The following is a 25,437-nucleotide window of genomic DNA, read 5'->3' as shown; positions in this document are numbered from 1 at the left end:
AAAAAAAAAAAAAAAAAAAAAAAAAAAGAGCATTTCATAGGAAATTGGTATCTGTAGATTGAGCAGAGCTGTAAAACACAATTTCAGAAATTTCATAGCGCAAAACTGCTGAGGAAATGCCCCATGATTTTTGAAGCTCTTGGTGAGATTTCTAAGTTCACATGAACATTGAAAGAAAAACTGGAACATTAAATATTCATCCTCAGAGACTCTTTCAGCTGAAAAAAGGTTTCTCTGTGCCTATTACTACTGTATTTAGAGATAAGCAGTGGACACAAAAACATGCCCATAAACCTTACCTTTCACTGATTTTGAGATTTCTGGAAGCTTATGCTGTGATGACATTTCCTTCCTTTGAGGACCACAGTCAGAACTAACAAAAGACAAAGAGAATACAGTCACTTTTCTCAAACCAGTTTTTCTTTTTGAATTCTCCCACTTTTCCAGGTGTGTTTCCTTTGAGCTAATGCAGGTGACCTGCTGACACCCCTTATTCTTCATGCTACTGGAAATTGCCAGTTGATAAAATCACCAAGCCAAGAAGATGAAGTAGGGACCCATTTTGCATGAGCACAGAGTGTTTTACCTCCCAAAGCCAAACAAATCATTATTTTCTCACAGGTTTTGTCGTTAATCCAAGATACTTACAGAAATGTGGAGTGTAGGGACCACGGTGAGAGCATAACCAACACCAAAGAAGACTTCAAGCATCTGCAGCCCTTTATCATTCTACAGTGCAACCTTTTATACCCTTCATCTTACATGCCTTACACCTGTGTGCCCTCTGTTCCCTTTTTGGTCAGTGCACCTGGGCACTCCATGGCTCATTGCTGTCAGTGCTGCTCACCTGCCCTGCACAGCTGTGCCCACTGGGGATGAGGCTCGGCCCAGCCCCATCCCAATCACCACAAACTGTGTGCCTACAACAGTAGAGACCAGTGAAAAAGCAAGTTTTTGGACAAAGACTTAAAAAGAAATGTTGCAAAGGTGTCAGATGCATTACTTGGCCAGATTAGACATTTTTCATCTAAATTATTTTTCAAAGGTAAACTGGCTTTTGCCTGAATTCAGTGAGCAGAGCTGCAGAAATGTTTGATACCAGTATGAAATTCATCAGTGGTTAATTACTTGGTAAAAATATGGAAGGGCTTCCTGGTTTATCCAAGAAATACTGTCTGCAGGTATGAAGAAAAAAGAATTTTCTTTTTCCATTCTAACAACTAGAAAAACCTGTGAAAGGTTAGAGATATTTCATCTTTATTTTGTATATATCCAAGCAAGCTGAACAAAATTATTTATGTAGGAGAGAAACTGGTTTTGTCCTAGGATGGTATCCCAAAAGACATTTTAATATAAAAAGGAATACATTTGGTATATCAACTGATTTTATTCCTTTTTGTAAAGATGATGTGGGTATTGCCAGGAGTCTATACCCCATTAAAAATAGCAGCAAAAGCATTAGTGATTGTCTACATATAACAACATTTTACCATATCAGCCCTTTGCAGAGATTCAAACAAGTATTCATGTAATTGTCTTTTTGCCCTTGTGTCAGAAATAGTCAAAATTTTGCTCAGCCTTTCCCAGCTCTTATTTTAATGCATTGTGCAGCTTCTCCAGGAACAGAATCGTAGTTCAGCCTGACAGTGTGAACAGTGAATCGTAGTTCAGTTCACACTGCAGGAAGGCTCCTGTGCCAGGGCTGCTTCATCCACCATGCAGCATTTTCCTCCCTGAAGACCTCATATCTGTGAGCACCAATTGGATAGATAAACTCCTTACCATGGCCACGGCAGAACTTACAAATGCCTGACAAGGACAGACTCCCTGCCACAGCACACACACCCCCAGCCTGCCACAGCTGCCCTGTCACCAGGGAAATCTTTGGTGCAGGGAGCCTGACACTTCCCCAGGAAAGACAGATTTGGTTTAATGTCATCCATGTTTTACATGTGAAGCAGTAATGTTTGATTTATACCACAAAATGTCCTGCAAGTGACAACAGAAGAGTGAAGCAGCTTTCATTGGCACAGTGCTGAGAGAGTGTGGAAGCCAGCCACAGGCTGCTTTCTACCAGCAAGAGGAAATATCTGAAAGGAAATGCAAGTAAGCATGGATCCTTTAATAGGAAAGAATTTCATTCAGGATCTATGGCTTATCTATTTACACCAGAGTGTGTATTTCATAAACCAGCTTGCTGCTTTGTGACCAATTACTCTGGGATTTTTATTAGTACTGCAAGAGGAAAATATTTTAGAATTGAATTATACTCATCTCTTTCAGGAAACATTTTTATTTAGAAATATATCTTAGCCTTTTCTACAGGTATTAGTTATAAAACAAAAATATTTTATGTACCTATTTAGGTGTGGATCAATAAAACTTATTTCCATGGCCATTGTGTTGATGCAGTAGTGACTGCTGAATTTGCCTCACTCTGTCTGCAATCCTTAACACTTAATTCAGAAAGCTCCATGCTGCTGTAAACTCTAATGCTACAAGTTTGGGATTTAAGTGGACATAGAAAACAAAGTGAACCCAACACACAGAAAGCTATATTCTGAATGCAGGGTTTGTTTGATTTAAAATTAAATTATCAAATAAAAAAAAAAAAAAAAGAGCACAGCATCTTCTCTTAAATGCTCTATTTAGAAAAGGCATTTCTCAAGCTGCTTTGTATCATGTTGGCCTCATCATTAGTAACCATTCTGAATCATTCCATAAAACAGAACATAAAATAAATTTGGTGTGGATGACAGGAATTTTTAATTCATTGAACTCTGCTTTACAAATTCACTTATCAGTTCAAACTAGCAGCAGAGTGGGTACTGATACCACGCCTGGCCCGTGGCTTCAGAAGCTGCAGGGAAAAGTGTGAGTTGGGAGATTTGTCAAGCCCCATGGAAATGCTCATCTGTTTCCTATTGTGGGAACGCAACTTGAGGATCAAAATCTGTGAAGATTAGAACCTTGATAAATGAATGTCCAGTGAGCCACAAATGGAGCTCCCAGAACGGAGAAACATCAGAGTTAAGTTTGCACAAAATTAACGCTGCCCTCTGGGGAGGTCCACAATAGTTTGGCCTTTAATTAGTCCCAATAATCAATATTTGGGACTTCCATGGGACTCTACAACTGATCTAGCAGCCTCCAATGGAGGAATGAGCTGTTCAGCAGACTGCTGGCATCATTTTCAGCTGTATTCAGCCCCACCTCCTCCTCACTCCTGCAGACTCCTGCCGTGCCATTCCGGTGGCTCACGCTGACACAGGCTGGGACAAGGGAGTGCCCCTGCAGTCACAGCCACCACCCCAGACTGAACAGGACACTGTCACTCATGTACCTCCATAAAAACACTTGTGTTTCCTTTCTGAGGATGATACTGGAGCCCTGCCCCTTTGACCAAGAGATACAAAAAACAAGTGGAAAAACTGGGAAAATATTGACTTTCTGACTGCGGTGGTTTTGGTTTGTGACTGATGATGTTTTGCAAGAGCTTCCTTTTCTCATTTCTTTTAAAAGCAGTAAACAAAGAAATACTACATGTAAACTGTGACAAAAATCAAGAAACCTGCTCAGGTGGAACTATTTGCTTAACACCACACAGAAATCTACTTCCTCCAACCCTACCCCTTCCTCCTCAAAGAGCTATACCCATGTCCTACTCCCAGGGAAAGGCAGCAATGTCACTAAAAAATTAATTTAAATATCACCTTTATAATGGAAGCTCATAGCTTACTTTACCTGTAGCTCTCACATACATCAGTACAGCTCTGTTTAAAGGAAAGAAAAGTTAAATCTTTGAAAAATTCATACATTGCAGTGGTGATGAAGCAGATGCCACACCCAGTGTGCTGTAAATTTTAGTTAAGTAATAAAGGTGAATGATACTTAAAAAAAAAAAAAGACACCAATACTAGCATCAGCAAAGAAAAAAACAACAGAAAAACCCCTGCAGCATCTCATCTTTCTTGAAAATGACTGTGCTAATAAAGGACGCTGAGAGAATTAAATAAGAGGAAATAGAACACTCAAGTCAGAAACATTTCTAGATATTCACTGATATGTTTGAAAAGTTTCCAGAAGATGCCACTGACTGTTGGAGCAGGAAAAATCTATTTGCATGTTTCTAGTGCAGAGGCAGTCATGTTCATGGCAGATGTTTGTCAGTCACACTTTACATGCCCAAAAAAAGATATATTGCCCAATTACACAAAAAAAAAAAAATGCATTTAGGGCAACTCTTGGTCACATCTGGCTAAGAGCAGCTGTGTTGGAACAAAGGTAGACAAATTCCCCTGTTACGTAAGAAGCATCAACCTCCCATGAAACGCTAAGATGGAAAATTTATTAAATTAATTGTGGTTTGGTTTCCTCTCTCTTCTCCTTGGAAAGATATTGATTCACTTATCAAGAAAGAATTGTCTTCAGGTTGGTTCAGGAATTTTTTTTCTTCCTGATTTAGCCTAATGTAAGATGTAAGGACTGGATTATTAAAGGAAAATGGATATTTCAGTTGCCTACAAAGGTGACAAATGACAGAAAAAAGAAACAAAGGTATGAAGCTAAAACTGGACAGACAAAGCAGCCAGGTTAAAAATGAATGTGATCATTACATTTCCTAAAAAAATTCAGAAAATAAATTTTAGTTAGTTGCTACTATTAAATTGAGAATGACAAGCAAGTGGTAGAGTTAAAAGGGCAAGTCATAGTCCAATATTTACAAACAGAGACTCTGAGCATTGCACACACCAAGCCTCCATCTCTGCAGCGTGTGAACACAGGGCTCTGGACTCAGGAACACCAGGGCAAGCAAGGGATGCTCGAGGTGTCATGGACTTACCACTCTGTTTACTGAAGCATTCTTTACAGAAGGGCTGCAACAGACAGAAGTTTTATTACAAAGCATGAAGCTCTGGCAGCACTGGCTGCTTGGACTAAATCAACCTCTCCACCTTTGACAGCCAAAGGATGAGAAAGAATTGAAAGCTTCTACCCCAACTCCTCTCTTGGGCTTGTATATGAAAAATCCAGGAGTGGAGGAAGAATAGGGGTGATTTTTTCCATCTCCCAGCTGCCTAGTATCACTGAATTCCTCCTATCCCATTTAGGAGAGGAATAGGATAGTTGTCTTCATGTAATTGGTCTAATTGCAGAAGGTCCCCACCTCAAATGTAAAGTGGCTGTAAAACAGGTCACACCTTTGTATATTCTGAAGATTTAGATTGGAAAAGAGTGCAAAAAATCAATTTCTCTAGCTAGAAGTCTGACAGCAGTTGAGGGGGTCAAAAGACTGGTCAGAGAGGGTTGAGGGAGTGCCTCAAGGATTGCTTTAATTGACAGGTGTATTGGGTTATGAAAATGCACAATTGCTTTTACTGACACACAGTTGTCTCTTCTCGCTGTAAAGAGCTCCTTAAAAAGAGGCTGAATGCAACAGATGAACTTGTTAGTATTTCTTAATTAAATGCCTGCAGTCACTTCATTTATCCCATTTAAAACTTTAGAAACACAAAGGCAAAACATAAAACTGATGGACAAGGCTAAGTCAGAGGACTGAAATCATAAAGTACAACAGAAACCAAGACTTCAACCTTTACTGCTTAAGAGCTGCTTCAGGTTGTGGCCAGAAACAAGAAACCAGAGTGCCCTCTAACAGAGTCAGGGATTTCAAAAAGTCCCCACAAAATGCTTCCTTTCTTCCTCAAACTTGCCATCAGCTGCTTCCTTCCTCCTACACTCATCTGCAAGTCTCATCCCCTAAGTACAAAGACAAGAACAGAAATCTGTGCTTGTATTTTGCCTTTGGCTGGAATGAGAAAAACTTTTGATAGCAGAAACATCCTAATTTTTAATCATTATAATTTGTAATTATTATGGCCACATGCTAATGTATCCCTAAACATCCAAATGAAAGAGAAATGATTTGAAATAGACTGGAAGGCAGATGCCACCAGCCTAGCAGGTCAATGAAATCAGCTAGTAATTAAAGTTTTCTAAAGAACTCATTCTTTCTGATTTCTTTTCAGCAACTTGAAAAGACAACACAGAGGGGGTCCTTCCCTTAAATGCAATGACATTCATCAAATCCATTTGTAAATATTAATTCAGATAAAACAACACATAAGATATAAAATGTAATTAAGTTCTGTATAGATTTCACTTTCACGGAAGACTAAGAACAGCAAGGAAGAAATGATGTTATTCTGTTTCTAGAGCTCATAGGAACCACTAATGATTTCAAAAGCCCACGACTCATCAGCTGCAATTAAAACAATTGCAATGACAGTGACCTCAGCAGAAGACAAAATCTAATTGCATAGGCAGCAAACAATACAGAGAGATGAAACTGGAATAGAGATGTTACTGATTCATGGGATGCCTAAAAGAATAATTCTCCTGCTAGTGTATTTGTGAGTACTTCCTAACACGGAGGTACAGCAGGAATGGCTGTCCAATGCACTGCACATCTCTGGCCAGAAAACATCAACTCCAATGCACTGCACATCTCTGGTGGAGGATTTGACTTCTGCTTTGGAAAAAGACATCAGTGTAGACTGTTACTGGGGGGAAAGTAACACTGCCCAGAAGCACAGACCCTGCCAGCAGGTGAGCCATGTGCTGCACACTGCCAGCCTTGGGGTTTGGAACATCTCACATGTATTTGTTTATCTACTTATTATTTTTAGTAATAATGAGCAAGGACGTGCTAGCTTCAACAGAACACCTTCCAGAAAAAAAAAAACAAAAACAAAACAGCTGGAAAAAGCAGCTTTGTATAATTTTCTTAATTGTAGCTCTGATGGGCAGCTACTTTGATTAACTGGCAAGATGAGCAAAAGTTTCAATATTAAAGAACAGCAGGATTTAAAAAAAAAGTTTGTATGTCACTATCTGGCCATTATTCTCAGCTAAACCTCCTTTCCCATTTTCTCCCTCAAAATCTTTGCTCTCAATATCATCATCTTGTGTAGGTTCATTGTCCTCTCCTCTCCTCACTTGCTGACTACTCACAGAACAGATTTTGATACTCTTAAACATTATTTTTTTCACAGGTTGGACAAGTTATCTGCATTTGCATTGTTCTTCTTTCCTCCTTCAGGCTCATGCTGGTAGCTTCTTTTCTCAGAGCCCTGAGAGCATCCTTGCTGCCTTCCCCAATGGCATGTTTAGACCACATGGGCATTTTCTCTTTTCCAGCTAGGCCTCCAATGAAAATGACTGCCTCTAATACACACTAAGGGCAGAAAAGCCATACAAAATGGCTACATCCCATTTAGGATGTTACTTATGAACACAAAAAAAAAAAAATCACCCAGTTAAATAACTTTGTGCCCAAAAGAGCTTGGAAAAATGCCTTCTAAAAGTCACTGTCCCTTGTATCTGGCTGCTAAGCTGCCAGCATAATCATCCCCTCAGCAATCTCATTTAAAACGAGCCATGTTTGCAAAACCCTACTGTTTCAGCAAACTTGACTTATCCAACCAGAGCAAGTCAGCTGGCAGAGCTTGTCCTCCTTTGGGATGCAGTATTGGGCAGCTCACAACTCAGAGAGGACCTATGACCCAAAACCTGCTCTCCCTGATCCTCTCCTTTGTCCTTCAGCAGGAAGACTTGAGCCCAGCTGAGCCAACCTGTTTGCAGATAAACCTGACTTGACCAAACATTCTCTTCATTCCATGTCTCCAATCCTATTTTCTTGCCATGATTTTGTAAGTGCCAGAGTGCACTGGCTTGTACTGGAAGTGAAACTAGTAGGCACATTCAAAGCATAGAGAATCTCTAATGTCCAGGTTTTTTATTTTTGTTTTGGTCTCCTTCTCTGTTAAATTTGATACTTGTCTTTCTAGTTTGGCCTGAATAATCTTTACTGTTGGTGGTAACCAAGGAAAGGAAAAAATCCTTAAGCCCCTAAGCTTGTTTTAAAGATTCTAGACATGAAATTAGGAAAGAAATAAAATCTAATAGTCATACATTATGGACATCTGACATGAAAAATACTGAGAGATAAACAATTTTCTGAGCACAGAACTAGACAATAAATCACAAGTAATACAAAGACTTCACCAAAAGAAATTCTGGGAAAGAAACAATGTATTTCTCCCTGTTGATATTTCTTGTGGTTTGGACCTTTCTTTGAAATCCGGTTGCTACCTCATGAAAGGTTTCTTTCCTGACACCTTTCTAAATAATCTAATAGTTGGATGTCTAAAGGGGTATTTTGAAAAGATGCTTCTAAATTCCTTACTCTCTAAAGGTTTTAAAATCTCAAACTAGACCAGAGAAACAGAAAGCTTCTCTGGCACTTATAAACAATATTTTTCAACCAGGCCAAACTTTCTGTAAGCAGAAACAGAGCTGATGAGTCAAACACCCATGAGATTCCCAATGGTCTTTGTTCTCCTAGTCTGTTTTATACAGCAGATGTACAGATACTGGAGTGATGAGTGGCAAAAAAAATCCTAAAAGAGATAATCCCACCGTTCCTCCATACCTCAAGGCAGCTATGAAAAGCCACAACTAACACCTACTTCCAGGAATACTTTCTTGTTTACAGATAAGCCCTGCAGTCTATCAGCAGGAAGACAATCCCATTTTCAGGCTCATGTTCTATTCATCAGCAGCAAAGGAAAAGGAAATAAAAAAATCTTACAGTTAGGTTTGTCTTTACAAACCTAGGACTCCATTTGGGACACATGTCCCAGTTCCTAACCAGAACTGGTGCTCTGGCTAAAGCTGAGAAGGGAGCTGAGGGAATGAAAAAGGGGATTGCACAAGAAGAGGAGGGGTATAATTGTGTCCATCTCCTGCCAGATGCTGTGCCAGAATCTGGCACTCTGCTGCTCAAGTTTAAAATTCTCCCTGCTTGGCGCTTGATGACACATCCTGGATATCCAGCATACAAAACCATGAAAAAGTTCTGTTAGATTATAATGGTTACAAGGGAAAAACAAGAAAGCTCGTGGCACACACACAGGAAGGCCATGAATTGTTTACCATGTTTTGATAAAGAAAGAAAAAAAAAAAAAAAAACTAAAGCAGAAAGGCTCAGCTTCTTTGAAGCTGGCCATTTTGTTAGCCCTTGCCTCTAGCTGTATTTCCTAGTCAGGAATGACAACAGAAACTTTAGATAGTATTTATGTACTTACTTGCAGGAAAAGCCTCCACAGTTATTTGTATAATGAAAGAGATGTTGCCTTTAGATCCAATTAGATAAATTTATCCTGTGAATGAATGGAGCTTCTAAATGCACAATAAAAACAAAAAGGCTGATTATGGTGGTAGTATTTTAATTCACAAAGGGAAGAATCAAACAAGGTTCCTGACAAGAAAGAAATTATATGTTTATTGACTTTGGATTATAAAACACACACACTTTTTTTTTTTTAAACCTATGGAATCATCTTCCATCTTTAAGAATTAATTGTGAATTTTGGAGCACCTTGAGAAGAAAATGCAGTAAAGATTTTCTTCAATTATGGTTTTATCTAAAATGTTCCTATTTATTTGAGTTGGCTTCAGATCAGGGTCTTAACTGGGAAAGACAGTGCTGTGGACTGTGAGATGGAGGAGAACTGTGCTCAGGGTAGATAAAGAAAGGTGGTACAGGACTATTGAAATCTGCTGGCTTCTCCTTCTTCACTGAGGTGGATTTATGCAGCTTCCTGTGTCAGGACAGGGTGTCTGTCACACAGCCAGCACGAGTGCCAGCGTCAACGCTCCCCAGAAGGAGCAGCTTCACTGCACAGCAGGACAGCATCCTCAAGAGCTTGTGCTGTCCCCGGTGTCTGTACATTCCCCGAGTGGCTGCCACCCTGCTGACCTGGGGTTCCCTGTCCTTTGGCCCAGGGGACCAGCACTCCCTGTAGTAGCTGAAGGGTTTCTAAATAGTGCAAAAATCCCCTGGCTCGCTGTGACCCCAGTGCAGGACCCAGCTGGAAATCACCTGATATGACCAAGACACAGCCAGGCTCTCCTTAGTCTAGTCCAGCAAGACAGCAGCTCTTCCTAGCTCCTAATTAACCTCATTTGATGGCTGACACTGAAGCAGGGGAGATGAGTTGTCTCTGGAGGGGAATTTGGGAGCAGATGAGCAGTTTTCTAGCACTAGGTGAGGTGATTGCTGCCCCAGCCCCCAGCTTAAATTCAGATCCCTCATTCTTGCTACGGCTATCATCCTCTGCAACACTGTCACACATTTTTGCTGCAGATGCCTCCTCCCTTCCCTCCTCCTCCTCCTCTTTTTGAGAGAAGCTGCAGTGGTGTCCTAGAGTTCAAACAACCTGCAGTGCCCTGGACACATCTTTCCAAAACCAACATTTACAATTCATCAGTTTGCCCTGCTCTAGCAGTACACCTAATTTGAACCAAAGCTGCCTTGCTCAAAACATCCATCAGCTCAGCACTGTATAAAAGAGGAGAAAAAGAAAACCTTCCTCCTGATACAGCAGGTAGAAAGTAGGCAAAGGATGAGAGCAGTGAACACAGCACTAGCATATTAAAACTCACAAAAGAGCAGACCTAGATGGCCCTACTGTAGAGGCAATGCTGGTACAGGAAAGTTTTAGTTTTCCCAAGGCAGACACATTAAATATGACAAGGAATATTGGTTTTTCTATTTGACTTCAGAACAGCAAGAAACATATTCTGAATGCAAGCCAAGTGTCTGGCACAATAGAACAGCTGGCTAAATTATTTTGGCCTACAAAGATTTTACATTAAAAAATCTACTTCAATTGAGGAAAATTTCCTATCAGCAAAGAAAATTTTGTATGCAGCTAACATTTCCAGGGCTCATTTCACATCTGTGCCCTGGTTCATGTTATGATGACACTGGCATTAGCCAGAAAGGGAACACAAAAGGCTGAGCCAGTGCCCTGCTGGTGCTCCTTCAAGCATTTTGGCACAGAAAGGCTGATGCCAGCCACATTCCAGCACCACTTGCTGTGGACCACCACTGGGGCAGAGCTAAAAGCTCACATCCAGCAGAATCCTTAAGATAGCTCTCATTTACAGCACAAGAGTGACTTTTCCCCAGGAGACAGCCTGCCCAGGCCCAGGTAACCATGGGGGAACATCTCCTTCCCTTCGAGGGCAGGGTATGTCTGCACCCCTGCTTTAGCAGATAGAAGATCTAATCTACAGTTAATGATGATGTGAGATTTTTCTTCTTTTTCCTCTGCAGCATCTCTAGATGGTCACCCAGTGTTACACAGCCTATGCATCCTGTCCTTTGTGTCACTACCTTGGCCCTTCAAATCCTCCTTTCAGTGACTAGTGTGAGTTGTATAGCACATTCTGTAGTTGAAAACCTCACAGATATGGCCTCATTAATCTGCATAGCTCACATTTCAGGGTAAATCATTACTATTATCCTCATTTGAGAACCCAAGAACATAAAATTCGCAGAAATAGTGAGACAGGTCACAGAGCAAGTCATTGTCTGAGGAGAGACCACCACACTGGTATTCCTCCCCCAGTCCCCATGCTCACATGGATAGATGAGACACAAAGCAGCCTGAGCACACGTGTGGCTCTGCACAGGAGCCCTGCTCTGGAGCCACTGGGGGACATGAAATGTGCATTTATTTGCATTACTTCTCCCACCTGACTCAGCAGCATTGCAAGTTCAGGCAGAAAATTACATTTTAAGAAATGAGCACATGTGGCATTTTCACTGACTCAGAGCGCCAAAATTACTCCATCAATTCACTTCGTATTTGGCAAGTGAGATAAAGGTTTTCATTCCCCTAAACAGCCTCCCAACTGCCTCCCAACACCCCTGCAGTTATTTCATCCTAAGAGTCTGGCTACTATCAGAGCTAAAAACTCTCTTTGGAAACCTACAACATTCTTAGCACACTTCAAATCCCACCCACTCAGCCGTAGCCTTGGCTGTGGACACAACCCTGCGTTGGTATCACACACACATATTCCCTGTCAGCATTTCCAACCAAAAAAGGACCCACAATGCAACAAGCAATAAAAATACTCTCTGATTACTTTTCAGGTTTTCTGTTTGCTTACATAACCACAGTTATTGTTTCCATAGCTTTTCCCAGAAATATTTAATGTAATGTTAAATAATTATGAGAAAATATTATTAGTAGAAATTCATAATGATATTATGACTAACTGGAAATATTTGTCAAAGCAGTTGCCTTAAGAAAAAGAAAGAAAAACAATCTGTTACAACTACAGCATTTCAAAATGTTTGCTTTCTTAGCATTTTATTATAAAAGCCAGATAAAGAAATTAATTTAGTGTCTTTTTTTAATTAAACATTTCCTTTGGAGTGATTTTTAAACAGAAGTTTATTTATTATACTAAGAAAAGCTGCAAATATTTAATAGAAAATGCATGTCCTAGATGATGAAACATTTTCAGTCCATTGTTTCATATTTGGATAATTCAAGAAAATAATTAATGCAGATGAACTCAGCACATGAAATGTAAATGAAAAGTGGGTTTAAGAATAGGTGGAAAATATTCCCAAGAATGGATGAAATGACCTAATGAAAGCCAGAAAACGAGCCATTAAGCCCCTAGTCTCTCCCACTGTATCTTTTTAGATTTGAGGGAATGTGCAGGACTTCCCTGATGGGTAGTGAAACCTTTCTAGGATCTTTATTGCTCTGGCTGACGCCTGAGAAATTCTGACTGAAATTCCCTGCTCAGGGTATCCTTTGCCTTTTTCCCCATTCCGAGACAACTGGTTCCTCGTGCTCCACACATCACACCAAGAGACCTGGCCTGAGCTCGAGGCTGCTGAGTCAGGTGTGTCATTCATTACTGTGTCATCACTGTGTGCCACGAGAAATAACCCAGCGGGGCTGGCCTCAAGGCTTTGAGGTCAAGGTAGGCAAGGTAGATAAGGCAGGCAAAACAGAACATAATCCGAGCTCAGGTTCAGTCCCCAGGCTGAGGTTTGATGGCATGTTTATTCAAGCAGCTGGAATAGCAAGCAGATGCATAGAAGGCAGGATTTGCCATTTATTGTAGCTGTCATTTCACACTAGCACAGTCCTGAGCACAGAACACTGTACAAGCCTCTCAAGCCAAAGCTGGCCTCACATCTCAGTTCCCATGGATGATGTAAGAAGTGTGCACTGCCTCAAACATCTGACACATTTGCTTAAAAGGGTTGACCCAGACCAAGAAATGCATTCAGTGGAAATTGTTTCTTTGCTTGCCCTGGGTTTGATCCATCCTCTGTTTGTTTTCCCCATCTCTTTGTCTGCTACAGATGTAGCAGACTTCGAGTCGTCTTTTTCAACCTGCTCCATTTTTCATGCTTTTGAGAAAAAGACATAGTGATAACAGGTTTTCCTTTTCCCTTCTGCAAGGCTTTAAGAGAATCTGCTACCCAAGGGTTAAACACACTGTCCTTTGGTGCTGTTATGGGAGCAGGTCTGACTTCTGCAATGAGCATTAACCAAGAGCTGCAGTGTTACTCTCATTACCCATTCATGAGTTGAGGTAACTGATGGAAGAATACCAGTTTCTCTTTCTATAAAGCAGATAAAAGCCACACAGGCATGGTCTCAGACACTCCTTCTCCACAGGCTCTGGCCTGGCACAGCTGCCAGCTGAGCATTGCTTGGACAGCCAGGCAAGCAAGGGGGCAACTCAGCTGAAGAGGAAAGGAGGTGAAAGTGCAGAAGATTTAGAAAGAAGCCAAGAAAGAAAATAAAGCAAAGAAGAGTCCCCCTTCCCCTCTATCCCTCACAGCACACCTTGCCAACACAGAGACAGGTCCATCTTCTGGCCCTGGTGCTACCACTGGGGCTGGAGGGACCCTGACTCCCCTACAAAAGGTTCTGGAGTGGAGTTCAGCTTGGAAATGTGCTTTACCTTATCATCTCTCAGCAGACACCTCTTTCAGAAAAATTAGGTGTTTCTTTAACACCCACTAGTGAGCTGTTTTAATTTACTTTCCACATGATTACACTTATTTTCCACTCCAAATCCATATTAAGGAACAAATAAATAAATAAGAAACAACCCCGAGCTGATAAACCCCTTCATTTCTCCTACTTCCCCATTTCTTTTTCTGCTGGTATTTCACACCATTGTCCATGGTGTGTTTTCAAATGCTACAAGCAAGAGCTGGTTTGAAAAACAAGGAAGTTGTACAGTTGGAAAGCTGAAGCGCAATTGGCATACCAATAAATGCCTTGATAGCAACTTCAGTACAACTGCACTGAAGTGTCTTGTTTGCAGAGCTCCTCTCTCTCATTTTTTGAAAAGCCTCGGGCCCTGCACAGAGGGTGAACCAGGAGTGGCCCCCAGTGTTACAAAACAGGTGGTTAAAAGGGCAAAGACTGTGCAAAGCAATCACTGATGTGGGAGATACCTTGACTGGTATTCCGGACTGTGACTGTGTCTAATCCTCTTAAAACAGGGTAAATATCACCTGCCAAATGAGTGTTAAATACTGTGCTCCCGAGGGATTATCCCTACTGACTCCTTTCCTCTTTTGTTGGATCAGAGAAATGGCATCAGGAAGGAAAAATCAAAAGTTATCTCATCACGCCATGATGAATGTAGTGGGGAAGAGTTATGTCTACATTTCCAAAAGTTGTGGTTTTATTATACAAGCACAGAAATCTCTGTGAAATATCTTAATTGCAGACACTCGAGCCTGTGCCTCTGCCAGCTCATATCCTGGTTTTGCTGCTCTTGGCCAGGACAAGAGAGGAGCTGTTCTTGCCATCCACAGTTCATCCTAGGGGTAAGAGCTCCCCACCACACTGCTTTGGGAGCTCCAGGCAGCACAGAAACTGCAGCCACTTTTCTGTACATCTTCTGAAGCACAGCCCATACCAGATGTCCACACCACCCCAGCAGCTTGTTCCCTGTCACACAGCTCAGCCTCTCAGAAAAATCACATCTGCTCTGGGTCAAGCAACATTGAGGTTACCAGGGGATGCTCTAACATTATGTCCTCTCTCTACAGCCAGGTAAATACAACAAAGGAATAAACCAGCTCTTTTTATTTCTTCAAAATTTTGCTTGGTATGCTGCAGCTTTGATGGCAGTGACAAATACATGAACTCTAACCAGGCATTCTCAGAGAGAAAACTAAGAAAACTAGAGAGAAAGCAATGGCATTCTTTTATTTTTTTTTTTCTTGGAAGGAAAGAACCAAGTCTCAAAGTTTGGACCCATCCCTTACTGTAATCCAAGCCATCCATAAATCCCTGGTCATGTGTTCCTGTTGTCCAAACATTACCAGGTCATCAAGTAGAGCAGGTATGAGGAAATGGACCACTCCCCAGAATGTTTAGTATAGAGGAGTGTTGCAAGGAGTTGAAAATTTAGCACTGGTGTTTTTGAGTAATGTTATTTTCTTAAACAAAGGAGAATGAGTGGAGAGGACTTATTCTATTGAAGGAAGAAAAGAAAAAAAAAAACTGACTGAAAAGTATTGTATTCTGTGGGAGACAAAAAAATAGGTTTTTACTCTATGTGAGGTTGAAGTAGAGAAGGATTTAAACTGACCTGCAAATTTCCTGTTTTATGACTGTATTTTTTAATTCTAACTTTAAATATTCCAACTTTTCTTTAAAAAGTAGCATTTCAGGAAAAAATATCTTCAAGAAAGACCTTGAAACCATAGGCAATTTGATCAAGCCTACAAGGATAAAGCCTAGGGCTTGAACTAGCTGAAGTGTTTAAAGGTGTTCCCATACCCTGCTGACCTCCCTCCTCCTTGGCTGACCTCCTGCACACCTGAAGAAAAGCAGCAGAAGCAAATGTGTGCAAACATCTCAGCCATTCCCCCTCACAGGCTCTTTTACCAGTGTGATCTCACCTCTCTGGCCTAATTGGCCTGAAGAGTCAATGACAACATGTTTGGGATTCTGCAGGAGCTGCTGCAGTCCTTGCTGAGGTGCTGCATATGCTCCTCTCTGCTGACCCTGCTACAGACCTGGCAACTTCTCCCCACAGGGCAGGGAGGACACAGGGCTCGGAACAGACGGAGCTGCTCCAGCCGCATTCAGCACTCAGGTCCTAGTCTGAGCTCCATGTGCCTGACAGATTGTAACACCAAGAGAAAACACATGGGCTTCATCTGGACGAGGAGTGGGACATTTTGCAGAACGAAATTGTCTTTTGCCTTTTCACAGATCTGCTGAGCTTGGCAACCAGTTGTGCACTGACTCTTAATTGTTATTTGCTGGGAAGAGAGAGAATCCTAGAGTATGACTGGAGTCTCTGAGCTCCTCCACTCCAAACACTGCCCTTGCAGTGGTTTATTGCACTGACAGGACAAAGGAAGTACATTTGGAGGCCGAGTGGACAAACCCTCACTGTCCACTAGAAATGGCAAATTCCTCCCTGACCCAGCACACAGCCCTCTACTCTCCCTGCTGGAGCAGGTTCTGCTCAGGCATTCAAGGAGGCAGAAGGCAAATGAGAGCATCTCTGCAGCCCATGGGGGCTCCGCTGGGAGAGCACAGCAGGAGGGAGAGCTGGGATGCTCTGCAGGGCAGAAAGCCAGTCTGACTCTGTGACACAGGGCAGGAAAAACTTAGGGGCTGCCCTGGGTAGTTTTACTGGCTTTTCTAGAAGGAAATTTATGTAACCTGTACAGCTTTCTCAAGGGTCAGAAATGCTGCTTAAATGACTTAGTGATTGCTTGGCTAAGGGCTAAAACTCCAAGCTTTTCTTGGAAGAACTGGCTCCTGTCTGGATGCAACACTGAAGTACACACATTGATATTGAGCAACTGCTGGACAGATGCAGTGAATAGAACTCTCCTTTCCACAGTTTATCTGCAAAGAAGGTGTTTCCTCCCTTTTAAATCCAGGGGTGTCTTTCAGTTCCTTGGGGTTTAACAGGTTTACCTCTGTTAGCATTAGATCAATCTTTTTCTTTACAATAGACTTTTCAACAGTAACTCTATCTTTCTTAAGTTAAGGCTCAGAAAAATTGACAGATCAAGAGATACTGTTCTGGGCAAATGCTGAAACCAAAAAAAAAAAAAAAAAGGGCAGAAAATCTGTACCTGTATCCAGAACTAATTAGATCTGAGGAAATTATGATTTTTTTCTTTTGCTTTGGTGGATGAACATAAATTTTAAAAAGGTTAGAACAAATGCAAATCACTTTACTTATTTTAATGGTTGAGAGTTTTAATTAAGAAAGACAGAAACCTCTCACTATACTATGATTTTGGTGGTATTCCATTTTCTGAAAGGTTTTGAGGTTTTTTTCTTATTAGACCATCTTTTAAGTGCAATAGTAATGCCCCATTGTAATTGGGAAATAAGTTCGGTGCAAAAATATGGAAATGAGAAGATCCTGCATTTCTGGAAAATAATGCAACTTTGAAAATAGCAAAGTAAATTTTAAAGATGTTTTTGCTTTTGCCTGTTCAATTTGGCCTAAATTCCTGAAGTTGTCACACAGCAGTTTTCCTTAGGTGAGCTGTAGCAGTAGGTTAGTTTCTGTCACTTTGCAAAGCTTTGCGCATGCCTTAAAGTAGTTCAGGGCCCACATTCTAACCTTGTCACAATCCTGACAAATCCTACTCTTTGACCCACTTCAAAATGACTTGTTCATTCCATGCTTTTTCAGCCCCATTACCCATAATCCCCATCCTGTGGAGGAGACACGATGAAAACCTGACCTCTTCTTTTCCAAGTTTTTATTTTTGTGCTGGTTTCTCATTTTTTTATGTTGCTTCTGCTTCTGAGAGATCATTTCCAGAAGTTTTCTGTGTCCCTGCTGATGACAAGGAGTTGTATATCTCCCAGTTTCTGGCCCTGCTTTGCTCTATTCTGGTGTAACTCACATTTCATTATTTGGTTCAATCTGTGGCCTTGCCCCCAGCTTTCACAGCTCATATTTCCAGTCTCATACATGTTCTACTGCACCTCTACTCTTCATTCCCCCAAATTATACCAATACTTTTAAACTTACAAAGGGGAAAACAGCATGCATTATTCTGTAGACAAACAAGGCAGGGGTTCCACATGGCATAAATCCAAGTGCAGGACTTGTAAAACATATCACCAGATTCCCAATAACCAGGGCTTCTGTCCAGAAAGTATTAGCCAAATATAATTTGAAGAGGAGCTGGCAACAAAAATACCCCAGAATTAAAATTCTCAGGGAATCTGCATCTCCAGTGAGGTTCTGGCTTCTTTACAGGGTGCTAAGAGGGTTTCCCTGAGTAGTTCCACATCACTGGATTCATATGGAAGGGAATCATCTCACAGGCTGGTTAGGGGATTATCAAATGCTTCTGTTTTTCCACAAAGAACTATTCCTGGTTTTCACCATGTGAGCTATTTTATATGTAATCTGTTGCATTAATCAAGTCCCAGGTAACTCAAAGCCCTAAGTCAGCCTAACAATCCGATTTCCCTAAAACAAGTGTACATCATCATCCTTTATACAAAATAAGACCTCCATGCCTTGTCTTGCCATTTCAGAGTTTTAGTTTTCTGCAACACAGCCATTTATCAGGCACATAAGTATTCTGTGCTCCCTGCTCTGCTTCTTTCAGGGCTCCAAGGGAACTGCACTTTGTTCCCTTTTTTCCCCTTCTTTTTTAAAAAAAAAATTATTCCTTTTTCTGGAGGAGTGTTAAGGGACCTGAAATCCCCCAAAAAAGGCAAAAAGAGGAAGGAAAAAAAAATATTTTTTCTGGAATTTTTCTTCAAAGGTTTTATGATCACAAAACTATCTGGTTTTATCAAAAGTAACACAGCCTGAGAGTGTTGGGGTTAAGGCCCAGAAGTCCCTGTGGAGGTCAGCTTATCAAAAGGTACAAATATTAGCCTGACACCAAAAGAGGAGAGAGAAAAGGGAAAGAATATCATCACTTGAGAAAATCAAATTGTGACACTCCATCAAGAGACCACAGGTGTTCGAACCTCTTCCTCCAGGTTGTTATTTAAACAAAGCCCCAGACCAAAAAAGCTCTTAATTCAGAGACCTAATTGGCTTTATTCAAGAACACATGAAGAAAAGAAAGCAAAAAAGCAGGGAACAGATTTTTTTGGTATTGCTGCTCTGTTGAAAAGAAAGTGAATCTCCAAGAAAGGGCCAGAAAGACAGAAAGCTCTCCATGGTAAAAATGCAGTCTGAAGTTTATTAGATTATTTCTGAAATACTCTGAATTCACTGAAATTCACTGAAAGGGATGGCTATGGCTGCTGAATTTGAAATTAAAGAGACATCTGGTTGTGATTCACAAGTACCTATGTGCACATCACAGCATTGTTCTGCTTTGTGCACAGCTTGTCTTCTGGGGTGAATCACAAGGCAGACTGCCTTCCTCCAAATCCCAGGAAAGATGAGGAGTGATGTAGCCATGTTACCAGTGGTGGAAAAAGACCTAAATGATTTCCAGGAAGTTTCTCAACAAGTAGATGGTATCCCAAAGATATTACTGGAGTAATTGTTGTTCTAGCTATTAGAAACCTTAATGCTCATAAGAAAAACCCAGATCAAATAAGTCTTGACTGTATCGTGCACCAATCACTCAAACATGCTGAGATGGCCTTTCATGCTCAAGTGCTATTTTTCAGGATGATTTTATTCACTTCATAGCGTTTGGTGTGAAACTTCATACCACAGAGGATTTTTCCAAACAGAATTATTGTCACTTTGGCTTGACAACTTTGAAGCTTTCCTTTAAAAGGAGGAGGAAAGCATTTCATGCAAAGATAAAGGAAATAAAGCACTTCTATTTGAGGCTAAGTGCAAATCAGTGACTATTTGGGTTATTAATAAACATGCTGTCGATTTCCTGCAAACTTCTAGGAGGAACAAGCCTCACATCAGCTTACTTTAAGCTTACTACTCAGCCTTTCTCCTAAATTAAACTGCAGCTATACTTGAACACACTTCTGCTTAGAACACCAGTTATAAGCAGCATTCAGGACTATGGGTATTCATACAGGCCACTGCAACTCTACACAAGAATTCCAGTTCTTTCTCCAGGTTTTAGCAAGTTTCAGATCCATCCAAACCTGAATCCTCACTGAAATTTAGCTCAGACGTTGTAGTCATTTCTTCATGCTATTGACCTAAACTGGTGTACACAAGATTGTCTTTATCCTTGGGCAAATTTGCATGTTTTGAAATCTGTAACAGACCCTGACAAGCCAGTATGGTTTTGGCCCAGTACTATTAGAATAAGAAATAAAAAATGCAAATAAACGGTCATCAGTAATTAATATGGCAGAAATTCTTTTATCCATCCAATTTTACTTATGAACTGTACCTGAAGTCAGGTTTAAAATGGCTGTATTTCATGAGCTGTCCCATAGGCATTGCTGGTGAGGTGACTGTGAGATTAACAGAGCTTCAATAACATTTAAAAGTTTCCTGGGATCTCTGTAGGGCAGCAGTGCTGACAGCCTTAGGCTGAGCACTCCCAGCAGTGGTGTGGGTGCAGTGGGAAAATGCAGTGAGGAAGGTGTTCACTGGTATGAGCACTGCTGATATTGCTGGTATCATCTGGCCTGTGTTATCTGGGCAATTACACTGGAGAGCTCTTCAACACAGCACTTCCATTTTTCCATAATCTCTGTTTGGGCATTATTAACCTTTATATTTTTTTTACAGCCATTACTTTTCAATGTCCCATTTCAAACAGCATATTTATAAATACATCAATACTGCAAAACTCTGCTGCCAAAGACGTGGACATTCTGTTCATCTGCATGACACTCAGCCTGCATTATTTGTCATGATGGAATACTGCAAATCTGAAATACATCTGTACTGGAAACAAACACCACGCAGGCACGCAAACAGCGAGGATACGCAGCGTGGACGATTTGTCAGCCCTTGTCAAGGGAAGCACGACCTGCTGACTTCATCGTGTAGCTATGGCTCTGTTCCCACACTCATTGATACTGATCTCAGAGCTGCTGCATCACCTGGCAGGACAAACAGGGCCAGGCAGGCAGAAGCCCACAGCCACATTTCTTTAGAACCAGACTGAGACATGGAAGGACAAGCAGCAGCTGAAATAATATATAGTCCAAAGCTAGCCCTGAGTATGTGTGTTATTTTTAATAACCAGGTTCTACTGAGCAAAGGGAGATTGCTCAAATTCAGGAGCAAAACTTTTTTTAGAGCTTTCAAGTCCTGGATTTGGTCAAAGAAAATTTGGGAGCTTTTTCCTGTTTCCAGAGTAGCTGGGAAAATGGGTTTGAAGAGGAACAGCAAACTGAAGGGAAAAAGCAAGGGAAAATGGGTTTGAAGAGGAACAGCAAACTGAAGGGAAAAAGCAAAAATACAATCCCGCATGACAAAGATTTTCTCTGAACCCCAGCCTTCTGCAAAGGACACCTTTCCAAAAACACAAAGGATGACAGCAGATTTTGTGCTGGCTGTGATGTATATGAGAGACACATGAAGGACAAAGGGGTTTTTTAGTCTATGGTCAAATATACAGTGATCATCTGTCACTGAACAACAATACAACCTGATGGTAATTAGGACATCAATGAAGTAATTACCTCCCTTCACACCAAAGGGTGACTGGATAGTGTGCTGAACCAAAGTACACTAATACAAAAGGAGGAGAAACAGAAATGCATTCATGTCTCTGCCAGATAAATGCACTGCATAAAGCTATCTCTATCATTTGGATGTGATCTTGTAGGTGCATCAGCACTCCCAGTCTCTCATGCCTGGATTTATCAATAGATACTAATCACTAAGCCCAAGACACCTACTTCAGTTCAGCATTCTCAAATGAGGCCTTGAAAGTAACACTTTATTTTTCTTATCTACCATATGATTAGAAGATTCCTTGCATTTTTCTTTGGGGTGATAACAGTATGTAATTGCTGCACTTAAGTGAAATCAAAGTACAGCTTTTAAAGTCAGTGTAGTGTACACATCTGACAAAAGTGAAAAGAATGTTACCTCAAGCCAAGCTGTTTGATTTTCCTTTCTCCCAGCTCAATTTGCTACAAGATGCTTCACCAACACCAGATTGTCTTTAACCAGAACATAAAGAGAAACAACCTTAAAATATTGTCAAGAATATTTGCCAGCTCAAAATCTACTCATCCATCTCCACTACCACAATGAAGGTAACAAAGCAGGCTAATTATACTTAATTCCTCTACCTAAGGTGTAATACTTTGGCTGAGCAGACTGCTAATAATTTAACAAGCTGTAATAAGAATCAGAGCATCCATGCATATGCATCTGCTATAGGGGCCCCTATATTAATGAAGACTTAGCACTTTGTATTCTCACCACAAAAAGTTCAAATATATGTGTGTTCTAAGAGCCCACAATGTAAAGAGGAACATTTTATGTTCATAAAATCAGAGAAAGAGAAGAGGAGAATTGATGAGTGCCATAGTTCATCTAAAGTATTATCTTTGTGAGTTTTCATGTATTGATTTTGGCAGAAATAGGATCAAACCTTGCTGTCACTTACAATAGTAAGAAAGTGTTTAGGTAATGCCTGATTAGGTTTTAGTGTGCAAAACAAAATTGCCTGGGTATTCTGATGGTTATATCCTACCATAGCATAGATCTAATAAAAAAAGGAATGAGTAATATAGCAATAAAACAAGTTTTATCAGGTCATCATTTTGTCACTGAACCAGTGGTTTTTACAAAAACATCAAAGCCAAGAGCTCAGCACTTACCCTGCAACACTCAGTAGCTGCTGGCTTGCACAGAGATTAAAAGAGCTTGAGCAAGTCTGGTCTTAGTGTCACTATTATCTGCTTTGACCTTTTTTTACAATTTTCATCAATGAAATTAAACTGTACTTATGTAAAATACATTGAAATCACATTTCAGTGCTGTTCAGAAACCATTTCTGTCATTTAGATTGCTTGGGTTTTCTTTGCTTTAGATGAGACTGGTAGCTCTGCATGAACTCAAACTTTGTTTAAGAGAAATGCTCTAGTTTCTGTTACTCTCAGTTCAGATTTCCCAAGCAGTTTCAAAAACCACAACACTGAGAGACCTGTTTAAGCAGAACACACATTTTGTGAGAAAATACGAGTTAGAGAAACGCATGTCATTATGTCTGGTCAGTACAGATGAGTTCTGTCTTTGCCCTGGAGGGACAGAGGTGGGTTAGCAGGTCCCACTGAGTCTTCTCCCAGCCATGGCTCCCATTTCCCAGTTCTCAGTGATACCCATAACCTGTCCTCATGGACAAACAGCCTGAAAAATGGCAATTCAAAGAGCACAGATTTCACGAGGCATAAACTGAAAATGGTGGCCGAGCGTTGGATTTTAAGCTCTCAGCTCTTCATATCTGTGGCACTGGCTTTAGCTTCAGTCCATAAGAGAGACAGGGAGTATTTTGGAAGCACCTGTGCCAATCAGATACCAAACACAGATGTCTGAGTCTCAGAGTGGCACTCAGTCACAACTTTTGCTCCAGGCCACAACTGTGCTAACAGCTCTGTACTAATGAAGGGAAACTTTCCCAAAGATTAGCACTGCACTTCATCTTCTTTAATAAAATATGTTCCGGAATTATTCATCTGGCACATCGTAAAATATCTGGTTTCCTTTAATTATTTTTTTAGAATCTGATAGCTGACAATGAGCGCATAATTTGCAATTTCTCTCTCGTTTCTGTAATCACCCATACTGTGACTGAACAAATCTGAACTGGAAGAGGAAACCGTGTAAGGAAAACTAAACAAATCCAAGAGATACCACCACTGAGGCTAGAGCAAAGGGAAGAGAACAAATAAGTGAGTGAGGGAATGGAGTACTTTGTACAGCTGCTTTAACTTCAGGAATCAGGCCCAGACACTGTTCCAGTGTCAATTTTTCTGGGTTCCTTTGTTGTCACTCTTGGGGGTACAGATACATACAGGCAAAGAGCAAGTGCTCCTTTTGCACCCCGAAACAGTCACTCCTGGAAAAGCACAGTTCCAGTGTGCTGAGATGCCTTTAACAAGCAGTTTAGTTGTTCAGTATTGGACTCATACTATACTTCCTAGAAATTGAAAACAGGGAAAACAAATTAACAACAAAACCAAGCTTTTGGAGCTGTCTCTTTAGCTCTTATCAGTCTCAGAAATTTGGAACCAGATTTTCTTTAGCAGTCACCTGGAGGACAATGCAAGGAACTATTCTTTCACTTGCTTTTCCTCACCCCTATTCAATAATGCTCTCCCACAATATCACGCATTACTACTTTATACACAGTAATAGAGTAGGACCTGTGAAATGAAGCACACTTCTCCTGACTGCCAGTGAGGAGCCACCAACAGGCTGAGTGGGACTAAGGGAGCTGGTCATGACCTGAGGACTGTGCTGTAGAGGAAGAGGGGAGCTGCACTGCCCGGTTCCTGCAGGCACACTCAGCCTTTCACCTCCATACACAGCCCTGCAAGTGCCTGCTCCTGCCTGCCCTGGCTCCAGGCTCAGCTCCTCATCACACGGGCCATTGCCTGACCACTGTGCCTGTCTCTGGAGTTAGTCAGCAGCCTTTTACCAGCAGGACAATTTTAGGGGGCTGCACAAACCTGCCTGCCATTCCTTCATGTTTGGTGCTACACTGACATCTTGTGGCCCTTAACCCTGGTGAGGCTGTAAACAAGGCCAGCACATTTCCAAATGTTTCAGCAAGGATGCAGTAACGTCAAGTTTGGGAGAGCAGCACTGATTTACCTCTCGGTTCCTATCTGCTTGAATTTGTGTTCCAACCTTTATGTGTCCCATTTGGTAACAAACTTCTATGTTAAGTCTCTCCAATTAAACAATAATCAAGTCAACAGTAGTAACAAACAGACTGTAAAGCCAAACCAGAATTGCAGCAGGTGAACCTTTTGTGCAGATGGAAGCAACTTCTCAGTCTGAGGAGAAAGCAGAGTCTACAGATTGCTATTGCTTTCATACTCTGTTAGCAGGCCCTGTCCTTGGTTTTATAAAGCTGAGGTTTTAAATTGCTGTAAGTTTTTACACATTACTTCAGCTGTTATTCAAGAAAATTTCCAAGAATAAAACCATATGGGTGATATGGTACTATTTAGCCACTATATTTAATGATCAACAGCAAGAATAAAAGCAAGAAAATGAATTTGGAAACAATTCCAGTAGTTGTATCACATATTAAAGCTACCTGAAATTAAATCATATGCCTGTTAAGAGACAGGGCTCTTATACTGTCATAATATATCCAAATGGAGACTTTCTTTGCCTTTATCCTTATGGGGAGTGGAGAAATAAAACCAGACACTATAGAGTTGGGCATAACTCCTTAACTCTAAACCGGTTTTTATACAGCTACAAACAATATATGAAAAGGCCTGGAGCTGAAATGCAGTATGGATGATACAGCAAGTAAAAGGGATTTTAGTATTGAAAACATGAAAGACCACACTTCGCTCCAGATTCACTCCTCTAAGCACTCATCCACTTCAGCTAAAACAGGATTTCTGATGCTGCTGGGTAGGTCAATGCAGAAAC

The 25,437-nt window shown here is 40.9% G+C and overlaps 1 long non-coding RNA gene across 8 annotated transcripts in view; it reads right to left on the bottom strand.

Annotated features, from left to right (window-relative positions):
• LOC137478552 (uncharacterized) overlaps nucleotides 1–731 on the bottom strand; it is a 113,219-nt gene extending 112,488 nt beyond the window's left edge. For 7 of the 8 annotated variants that reach the window (XR_011001638.1, XR_011001640.1, XR_011001637.1 and 4 more), the window contains exons 1-2: nucleotides 587–723; nucleotides 300–373 (exon numbers count right to left, since the gene is read on the bottom strand). This is a non-coding gene — a long non-coding RNA (uncharacterized lncRNA). Of the gene's footprint in view, nucleotides 1–299; nucleotides 374–586 lie in introns of all 8 variants that reach the window. The other variant, XR_011001643.1, reaches the window with a different exon arrangement.
• Nucleotides 732–25,437: the final 24,706 nt, after the last annotated feature.

Source organism: Anomalospiza imberbis, chromosome 8 (assembly GCF_031753505.1).
Source record: "Anomalospiza imberbis isolate Cuckoo-Finch-1a 21T00152 chromosome 8, ASM3175350v1, whole genome shotgun sequence".
NCBI lineage: Eukaryota > Metazoa > Chordata > Aves > Passeriformes > Viduidae > Anomalospiza > Anomalospiza imberbis.
This window is presented reverse-complemented; position numbering and strand designations above follow the sequence as displayed.